Raw genomic sequence first — 11,038 nt, 5'->3', positions numbered from 1 at the left:
GTTTTTGTATTTCTTCATCCATCATGGCACATTTAAACTGGATTTCATTCAACTGCCTTTTAGTATGGGTTATCAATAGATTCTTGTTGTTGTATTATGGGTTTGGGGGGGTTTTTGGGTGGTGGGGGATGAGTTGAAGCTTTCCCCTGCCACATGGCTGATGCCCTCACAGTAGCAAAGAAACTACTAGAAAATGTATTTCCCACTTGGGGTATACCTTCCAAAATCTCTAGGCACACATTTCACTGAGCAAACCATATGAGGCTTGATGGATAGCCTTGCAGATTTCTTGGAATTATCACTGACCTTATCACCTTCAATTATCAGGCAAGGTCAGAGAACTAATGAGAAAACTGGATTCAAGTAGAACTAGTTCAATTACACAAGACTGAATGAACTGATGAGAAGGGTTACAATTTATAACTTTTTATTTGAAATAGTGCTGATTTTTTAAATCTTTTGTCTTCCAGATACAAGAAATTTTTTTTACTTTCTCATAAACTAGAGCAATTTAGTAAATTATTCCTTTATAAGCAGTATCAAAACATTTTTTTTCCTCTAACTAATCCTTCCAGACTTTGGAAACTCTCGTTGAGTATTTTTATTTTTATGGCAATACATTTGTTTACATAAGTTCAATGAGAACTTTATAACAGGCCACAATTGGAAACCAGTCATATTACAAGGCTTTGGAATGTCATCTGAGAGAGAAATGCATAGACTTGGATAGGACCAGAAAGCTTTAAAGAATTAAGATTGACTTTGGAAGCCAATAAAAGCCCCTTGAAAAAACAACCTGGTATCTTGCTTACATGATTCACAGTAGTCTTTCCAGGTAAGAAACGAAGGTTGCTTACTGGGGGATGTAAAGAAAGAAACTCAGGAAACGTTGGGGACCCCATTACAAGAGAAATTCACCCCAAATTTATACGTATTGCAGAAGAAGTCTGATAGTAAGTATGCGACTTGGCTTCTTAGCCTCAAGAGGCCTTTTTAAGTTTAATCTGAAAATTCCTTATGATAAATTCCAGCAAAGCAGGTTTAAAAGAGCCTATGTGGTTAATTGCTATCCTTTCTGGACTTATACAAATAATCAGGCCAAGTTTATTGAAACTAGACCTATTTTGCAAATAATTTAGTCTAATTTGGTTATCTTTGGAAAAGATGGGGGTGATTTTAGAGAGAAAAATTGTCTCAATAAAACCATTAATCTACCTTTGTGGTATTAGATTCTAGTGCTGCTGTTTATTGAGGTTCATTTCTTTTTTGTTTTTTTTTCTACCTATAAACTGGACTGGATCCTGAATTTTTATAGTTTTCTTAAATATTTGGCTGCAACCCTCCAAACTAACATTTTCATTTTCCCATCCTTTGACTTCAAATCATTAAAAACTAGAACTGCCTGTTTCCCATGGCCAGGCAAACTAAAGTAGAACAATTTTATATAAATATCAGAGAAATCACAACAGCTCATAGATAGACGATCTTTGTGCTCATTGCAGAAAGATCACCAGAGACATCAGAAAGATCACCAGAGACATTCAAACCGTAGACCAAGAGAATCCATCAGACTGTAACTGCGAGACTTCACTCCATCTAAAGATGATTCGAGAGACATCTAGAAATCTTGGCTGCCTGCCTTCAGAACTCAGAAACAGAGATTACAGTAACCTTTGTTTTTCTTTTGTTTCCATAGAGATTCATCTTATAAATACCTGATTGCTTATACCATAAGCTTTACTCTGGGAGCCCTCCTAGATCATCACCTCCTGAAATGAGACACAGCTATTTAACTCTACTGAACTTTCCTCTAGCTTGAGACTGGCTTAATGAGATATAGAACAATCTACCAACCCAACTTCTGGAATGTTAAACTTCCAGGGAAGTTTCAGAAGAGTGAACTCTGGGGATCCAGAATGAGTCACCCCAAGATGTGCCTCTGTGGTATGCAGATTGTTGCATGCTGAAGGCAACTTTACCCTCAGGCTCAAAAGGAACTTCTGCCCCTCCCTTAACTACCTTCAAGAATTTGAATGAGGGGCCTTACCCATAAGAGATTGTCAGAGATAACTTCATTTGACCTATCTGTAGGGAAAAGCAAACTTCTATTTACTAAAGGTATGTTCTTCTTATCATCCTGCAATGGCCTTTTGAAGCCCCTAAAGTGCATTACCTCATCCCTAACTCAGGATGTCTTATATACCCATGTTCCCTTTTTATCTCTGAACCTCTCCTGCATGTGGAGTCTCTTACTCTCCCACGTATGTGGAGCTCCCATGCATATACATGTATTCAATTTGGTTATTTTCTCTTGCTAAAAAAAAAAAAAAAAAAAAAACTCAATGACTGCTTCCACTAATAACAACTGCTTGATAAAATTTCTAGTAAAATGAAAATTCAAGGATATTTCATTCACATCATAAAGACTAATCAACTGCCAGTATCATATTCAATGGTGAAATATCAAAAGAATTCTCACTCAAGTTAGAAAAAGGAAGGATGCCCTTTCTTATCACTGCTACTTAATGCTGTTCTAAGTATCCTAACCAACATGCTGAGGCAAGAAAAAGAAATGAGACAAACTGTGAAAAGGTGAAAACAAAATAATTATTTATCAATGATGTGTGATCTCTAGGAAAGCAACAGAATCAACTAACATTGCTAGCATACATGATTTCAATTAGGTGGTTAAATTAATATATAAAAATTAGTAACCAGATGGAAAATATGAGAAGAGTCTACACCAGCAAAATTTATATTAAAAATAATAAATAAATTTATGAATTAAGCAAGATCTAGATCAAGAACTCTACAAAATGAAAAAGGACTAAAATAAATGAAAAGGATAACACATTCTTGGATTGTTGGACTTAATAGGAGAAAAAAATGTAAGATCATCTAAAAATTAACAAAATAGTAATCAGAATAAGCTTAAAAACCATTAAGGAAAGTGACATCATTGTCAAATTTTTAAATGTAGCTTAAAGTTACAGTCATTAAGAATATGATATTGACACATATATAGGCTAACAGATGAATGGAACTGATACGGACCATCGCTTGCAAAATTATTAATCTTTTTAGTAAATCTAGTTAAGTCTCTTCTTTCCTCCTTTTTTTTGGAGAAAGACCCTCTCTCTGAAATTTAGATAATTACCTTGAAACTGGTAACTCAGACCCTCCAGCTATTGATAAGGATCATTGAAACTCCAAGCATTCTCCTTGGCTCATTATAGGGCAGGAATGGCTTTAGGCCAAAACAAGGCCCTTAGAGGTCGAGAAAGGAGGGGAACTTTAACCCAAGTTTTTTCTTTCTTTTACAAAATATATTAACCAAGCTTGATTTCCTTTACCTGCTTGATAGGCAAATCAATAATAGAAACATAACTTAGATATATGATTCAAGTAACAAGTTTGCATCTTCATTTTTCCTTGTCTAGAGACTGAGGTGGCACTTTGGCAGGAAACCCAAGACCCCGTTCGGACTGAGACACAGAGGGAAAGAACTCCATGAAACCCTAATAGACAGGATCTACGACACTACTCAGCAGAAAGCAGATACAGAAGAGACCTCCCGTCCCTCAGCATCCATACTAATAAAAAAGGGGTTCATGGCTCTTAGAAAAGGGTTGGGGAGGAAAATTAGATAGGTCCACCTGCAAAGACACTGAGGTCATCCTATTCTAGAAAGGGTCCACCCTAGTCTGCCCATAATTAAGCAGCCAGAGGCATTTTGGGGCTAAAAGTAACTCATACAAGGAAACAAGTAAACAGATAATTGGGTACAAGTTTCAGCTAGTCACTCACACGTGCGCAATGAAGACCCTTCCACCCCCACCAACAACCTTTAATGCACCTGAGCCTTATTATACCATCATTATAATATGATGCATATGCCCAGAAGTTCATTAATATCATTATAATAGACTGAATTCTGGGAACGAACATGCGTAGAAAGCAAACGATGAGTCACTGAGTCCTGTCAATCTTAACTGTCAATCAAGAAAGCCCACTCCTCTAAGAAAAGTAACCACCACAGCAAATAGGGATAAAAACCCCAAAGGCTTTGATACCAGGCCTTCTGAGCCACTCTTCTCTTGTTTAGGCCCACTTGCACATCTGGAAGCGTACTGTCACCTCTAAGAAAGCTATTCTTTCCTGCTATATTTCGGTGTCTTGCTCATTCATTTGTTCGAAACATCAAGAACCTGGACAACACATTGAAAAAGGAATTCCCGTCTTCAGAAACAGAACAAAATGGAAAGTTTGAATGAGTGTGAGTTGAGTGTGTGTGTGTGTGTGTGCGTGTGTGCACGTGGGTGTGTGTAGTAGTGATGTTCCAAAATCAAAGAGTATTGCAAGTCAATGGAGAAAAGCTGATGCCAAAAGGGGTAGCCATAGGCATTTAGAGGCTGCCCGGAGTTGAGCCTGACAATGCAGTTGGGCAGAGTACAGCACTGGGACCAACTCAGGCAGCACAGCCTCCAAATGGACCTGCCTCAGTCATACTTATCCAGAAACAATCTGGATCAATGCTTTTCAACAGAATTATAGTGCAAGCCACATTTCTAATTTTAAGCCTGCTAATAGCCACATTAAAAAAAAAAAAAAAACAGGTGAAACTAAATAATATATTTTATTTGACCCAATATATCCAAAGGATTATTATCTCAACATGTAATCAATATAAATTACTTAGGATATATTTTACATTCTTTTCCCATACTTGGTCTTCAAATCTGTTGTATATTTTTCACTCACAGTACATCTCAATTCGGACACTAAATTTTCATCAGGAATACTTGATCTGTAGTTCAACTTCATAAAATTTATAGTTGAAAGAGGAGATTCACATTACAAGTTTTTCTAAACATACTTAAAAGTTTTCCAATAAATGAATCAAGTATCAGTTCTTAAACTTTCATTAGAATTAAAATTAAGTAAAATTAAAAGTTTATTTCCTTGGTCACATGAGCCACAATTCAAGTTCTCAATAGCCAGCCACATGTGGCTAGTAGCTAATGAATTAGACAACAGAAGTCCAGAATCCTGTGCTGCAGCTCAAAATTCAAGGTCTCACACTGACCACCATATCTTGGAGACTCAAAGTCACCATAACCTTTTAACACATCTGATATCAAACACCAATTCCTCCATCTGTTAGCTATGTGATCATGGGCAAGTTTCCTATGCTCACTGGGCTTCAGTTTTCTCATCAAATAAGGATGATACTGCCCATCTTATAAAATTCTGAGGATTAAATGTAATATTACCAATGAGGCCTGAATTGTAGATGACACTGTATAGTAGTTCTCTTCCCTTTATATCTGTACAGTATGAAGTGTTTTCCCGTTTACTATTTTATTTGCTTCTGACAACAGCTGAAACCACCTGAAAAATGAGAAAACAAAGTTCAGAGAAGTTATGTGAACATTTCAAAGTCACAAACTGGTGACAATGCAGGAATTCCAACCCCAGTACATCTGACCCTGGACCTAGAGCTTCCTTCACTACCAACAGTGTTTCAGCATCAGCTGTGCCTCAATCTCCCACAATCCTCCTGCCTCCACTCTACAGTCCCAGAGGTGAGTGGGGATACCTGGAGCGTAGGCCCTCAGGGCTCCTTCCTGGCAGGCTGCCCAGGCAGGCTCTCCTGGCGCCTCTCTGTTCTCTGCCTCTTTCACGCAGCTGGCTGGGGAAGTAGGCTCAGAAGTCTACGGGACCTGGCCAGCCCCAATACCCCACCTCCACTCCCAGCTCACTGTGTAGTCAGGCACCACTGACTCCCTTCTTCAGAGCTATAGAGAAAAAGGAGGAAGGAACCACTCTCAAATGGGCAGTAGAAGAAAGGTGCCCTAGGGAATGAGTAAGGGCTCATCTTATATCAAAATGAGTACATATGATCTTACCATACTCTGGACTTATTGAGAAGGGAGACTCCATTAACCGCCATCCCAAAAACTCTGATGGAATTCTACGTAGCAATGACAGTGAACGATGGACAACTACACACAGCAACATAGGTGAATCATGAAGGTAATGCTGAACAAAGGAAGCCAAGCCCTAAAGGGGGCATACTGGGTAAATCCAAGTATGAGAAGTTCCAAAAGAGACAAATAATTTATGCTCAAAGATGTTCAGGATAGTGGTTATCCTTGGGGTTGGTGGGGGCCGGGTGGGGGGGAACAAGGGACTTCTGGGAAGCTGGTGCTGTTCTGTTTCCCGTCCACATGGCTATATTCGTGAAAACTCATCAAGCACAGTTTTTTGTATAATTATGCTGCGATAAAAACTTTATACTAACTTTCTCGGTGATGGAAATGCTCAACGAATTAATCTGAGTTGTGGTTATATGGGTATATGAGTATATTAAACATCATTGAGCTGTACACTAAAGTTGTATTTTACCATTTATAAATATAACACTAAAAAAAAAAAGAGTCTCAAGAATAAGTCATATAACTTTTTCTTCTTAAATTTAGCAACTTTAACCTCACAATCTTAACCTCAAAGTCTTCTAAAAAATTTAGTTTATAAATTTTAAATGCGTACATGAACCTTAAAAATGTTTTGTGAAATCAACATGACACTCTAGTGTGTAATTATAGTGCTCTAAAACGTCTCTTAAATGTATCATCTTAAGAGACAATACTACACACCTTTCTTCAAATATATTTTGCTTAAGATAATATTTACTTTCCCTTTTTCCCTCCCAGTTGGAAGTATAAAAGAAGGCTTGGCTTAGGTAAAAATGCTCACAAATTTGAATCTTGTAAAGTCAAAATCAATGAGCCTTTAAATCAAAAATCTTTCTTTTATAAAACATTGTATTAAATTTTTTGTAAAAGACATTGAAAAAGTTAGAATAGAGGCTCTTTGGGCTTCCAAAATAAAGAAAACTCTCCCCCAAGAGATCAATGGAGGCAATTAGTGGCCCCTTACCTTGTCTATAAATCTCAATGTGCCGAACAAATACTATATTTTAGTATCTGAGTATTTATTAATTTATAGAATTTTAACAAGGTAAATTTCCTAAAACTTTGACTATCAATTTAGGAACACTATTTTTAGATTGTTGAATGTCATTAAACCCTTTAAATAACAATCTGAGTTCAGTATTTCAAGATCTGCTAAGGTCTAGATAGTTGGATTTTATTCTAAGGACCAACATCCCAAGACCAACCACTGAAAATAGTTGCAAAACAAGAATACTTATTTCATATTGCAAAATTGCCATTGACCCCCAGAGTTATCTAGTGCACTTTAAGATATCAATGACAAATTTCACCAAAACGATTAAACAATGGCACTTTAATAAAGTATTGCTTGTCTTATGAGAAGTAAAGAACCTCTTGAACATCAACCTTCATTCCAATACCCTGTGGTAGGATTTATAAACTTTGCATAAGAGGAGCATACCTCTGCCTTGGAAAGAATGTCCCAGGGTGAATGTCCTGAAAAGAGACAGCAATGATCTCAAGGAGACTGGTGTTACCTAAAACAGCCACAGGCAGTATCATTTGTAAACCAGGCCATACCCTGTGACAGCCAGAATGGCATTCACATTCTCCACATCCTCTCAAAGCAGCTTCTTAATGAATGACCTGAAGTAAAACGAGCAATAAAAACATGCAATACATGTTAGGAGGTCAAGATAAAACAAGTTTTCTCTCTTGGTAATACACAAATAAGTGATATAACTGACTATTGGGCTATTTTTTAAACTGCAGAATAACATTCTTGAGCAAAGTATTCTGGTCAAGATGGTAAAGTAGGTAAATGCTGTGCTTGCCTTTTCCCATGACCACATTAAATTATAACTAAAATATAGAACAATCAGCCTGGAGAACCATCCAAAGACTAACTGAACAGAAGTCCTTTAATTAAGGATATAAAGAGGAAGCCATCTCAAGACATGAAACTGGGCTGGCCCTGCACTCATGTGTGGTGGTTGAGAATCAGAAGGGATATCTCAGCTGCAGAGGTCCCCGCTCAAGAGCAAGGAGTCCTAGCCCCACAATGAGCTCCCCATCCCAGAACACCAGTGCCTGGAAGAGCAGGCCCCACAAAATCTGCCTGTGAAAATCAGCCGGGATTCCATCCATCCAGGTGTCCAGGTAAGATGGAAGGCAGCTGGAAACCCAGGTGTCTACTTAAAGAGCCCCACACAGACTCTCTCACTCCCAGGCATTCACCCTGGGCTCTGGCAGAAGGACAGTGGCTGGGGAGGTGCCAGAGACATACAAGGAGAAACTGAGTTGGGTGGCTTCAGAGCAAGGGCTAGAGGGAAAGCCAGCATTGTCCCTGTGTTGAGCCTTCCTCCCATGAAGCGGGTAGGTGGACGCCATGTTTTCTGTGTTGATCCCTCCACCCACACAGCCAAATCTGAATTTTCATTAGCCTGGTGAACCCTGCTCACTCCACCCTGGTGACTCTCTGGGACTCCACTCCACCTAATTCGAGCACACCAGAAGCATTTTCACAGCTAGCAGGCAACCGATGTTGGCCTGCCCTGCAGTCTTTCTAAGATAACTCTCATGTGCCTGCAAGCCCCAGGCAGGCAACGGCTGGCCTTGTGTGATCTACGACTTTTGCGGAATGACCTCAGGCTCAGCACTGGTGCCAAATTTAAATCTGCATTAACCCCTTGAAATGACTAGCCCCATACTGATGACTCCTTGATATTCCACCCCACTAAACTCTCATACTACCCATACCACCCGAGACTCTTTCAGCGGCTGAGCTGTATGAACAGTTCATACACTGTGGTCGTGGCCAGTCCTCATAGCTAATAAACTTGAGGGTCAATCTCACCCACTGATGAGCCAACAGCAGTCAAGACTCAACTACAACAGGAGGGCACACAATCCATACAAAAGACACTACTAGAGCATCCGGTTCAGGTGAATAGGGAGACTGCACCACTGGGCCCCACAGGACACCTACTACATAAGGCTACCCTGCCAAGACTGAGAGATGTAGCAGATCTATCTAATACCTAGAAACAAAAACAGGGAGGCAGCCCAAATGGGGAGACAGAAAATATGTCCCAAATGAAAGACTAGAACAAGGCTCCAGAAAAAGAACTAAACAAAATGGAACAATGATCTTAGGGGAAGGGTAGATTAATTCAGTTTTTAATCTTTTTAACAAAGAGATTTATAAAAACATAAAAATGGAGACAGAAAACATAAGAAAAAAGTCAAAAATGAAGAATGCAATAACTGAAATGAAAAATACATTAAAGAGAATCAACAGATGATTAGATGAAGCAGAGGGTTGAAACAGCTATTTAGAAGATAAAGTAGCAGAAAACACCCAATCAGAATAACAAAAAAAAAAAAATCAAAAAATGAGGATAGTTTAACGGGACTCTGGGACAACACCAAGCATACCAACACTCACATCTAGGGATACCAGAAGGAAAAGAGAGAGAGCAAGGAATTAAAAATCTAACTGAAGAAATAAGGATAGAAAACTTCTCTAACCTGGCAAAAGAAATAGACAAGCCCAAGAAGAGCACAAAATCCCAAACAAGATGAACCCAAAGAGCCCACACCAAAACACATCATAATTAAAGTGACAGAAGTTAAATACAATGAGAGACTCTTTAAAGCATCAAGAGAAAAGCAGTTCGTTACCTACAATGGAGCTCCCATAAGACTGTCAGCTGATTTCTCAACAGAAACGTTGCAGGCCAGAAGAGACTGGCATGAAATATTCAAAATGATGAAAAACAAGGACCTACAACCAAGACTACTCTACCTGGCAAAGCTCTCATTTAGAATTGAAGACAAATAGAGTTTCCCAGACCAAAAAAAAAAAAAGCTAAAGGAGTTCATCAACATCAAGCCAGTATTACAAGGAATGTTAGAAAGACAAGAAGAAGATGAAGAAGGAGAAGGAGAATAAAGAAAAAGAGGAGGAGGAGGAGAAAAAAAGATTAAAATGTGAATAATAAGATGACAATAACTACGTATCTATCAACAATTACTTTAAGTGTAAATGGACTAAATGCTCCAATCAAAACATAGGGTGGCTGAATGGATGAGGAAATAAGACCCTTACATATGCTGCCTACAAGAGACTCATTTCCAATCAAATGACACACACAGACATAAAGTAAAGGGATGGAAAATATATTTCAAGAAAATGGAAATGGAAAAAAAAACTGAGTTAGCAATATTTATACCAACTAAAATATACTTTAAAACAAAGGCTCTAATAAGAGACAAAGACAGAAATTTCATAATGATAAAGGGATCAATCCAACAAGAGAATATAACTCTTGTAAATATTTATGCACCTAAAATAGGAGCACCTACATACATAAAGCAAATATTAGCAGACATTAAGGGAGAGATTGACAGTAATACACACATAGTAGGAAACTTTTAACACCCCATTGAATCAAAGGATAGAATTTCCAGAAATAACATCAACAAGGAAATAGCAGCCTTAAATGACACATTAGATCAGATGGATTTAATTAATATTTTTAGAGCATTTTACCCCAAAGCAGCAGAATATACATTCTTTTCAAGTGCACATGGAATATTTTCCAAGATAGACCACATGTTAGTCTACAAAACAAGTCTCAGTAAATTTAAGAAAACTGAAATCATACCAAGCATCTTTTCTGATCACAATGGTATGAAACTAGAACTCAATTACAAGAAGAAAGTGAAAAACACAAACACATGGATGCTAAATAACATGCCACAAAACAATAAATGTGTTAACAATATCAAGGAAGAAATCAAAAGATACCTGAGACAAATGAAAATGATAACATAACTCAACATCTGTGGGACACAGCAAAAGCAGTTCTGAGAGGGAAATTCACAGCAATACAGGCCTACCTCAAGAAACAAGAAAAATCTCAACTCAACAATCTAACTTTATACCTAAAGGAACTAGAAAAAGAACAGCAAACAAGGCCCAGAGTGAATAGAAGGAAGAAAATAATAAAGATCAGAGCAGAAATAAAATAGAGCTTTAAGAAAACAATACAAAAGATTAATAAAACCAAGATCTG

General features: G+C 37.9%; 1 protein-coding gene across 15 annotated transcripts in view; it reads right to left on the bottom strand.

Annotated features, from left to right (window-relative positions):
- TRABD2A (TraB domain containing 2A) overlaps window positions 1-11,038 on the bottom strand; it is an 86,158-nt gene that overhangs the window by 65,501 nt on the left and 9,619 nt on the right. For 10 of the 15 annotated variants that reach the window (XR_002782663.1, XR_002782669.1, XR_002782661.1 and 7 more), the window contains exons 2-3: window positions 7,420-7,604; window positions 5,274-5,391 (exon numbers count right to left, since the gene is read on the bottom strand). The exons of 3 other annotated variants lie outside the window; for them this stretch is intronic. The gene's annotated coding sequence lies outside the window, so the exon portion shown is untranslated. Of the gene's footprint in view, window positions 1-5,273; window positions 5,392-5,599; window positions 6,138-7,419; window positions 7,605-11,038 lie in introns of those variants that run through there. 2 more of the 15 variants (XR_002782665.1, XR_002782666.1) reach the window with 2 other exon arrangements.

The sequence above is a fragment of the Pteropus vampyrus genome, unplaced genomic scaffold (assembly GCF_000151845.1).
Source record: "Pteropus vampyrus isolate Shadow unplaced genomic scaffold, Pvam_2.0 Scaffold156, whole genome shotgun sequence".
Taxonomy (NCBI): Eukaryota; Metazoa; Chordata; class Mammalia; order Chiroptera; family Pteropodidae; genus Pteropus; species Pteropus vampyrus.
This window is presented reverse-complemented; position numbering and strand designations above follow the sequence as displayed.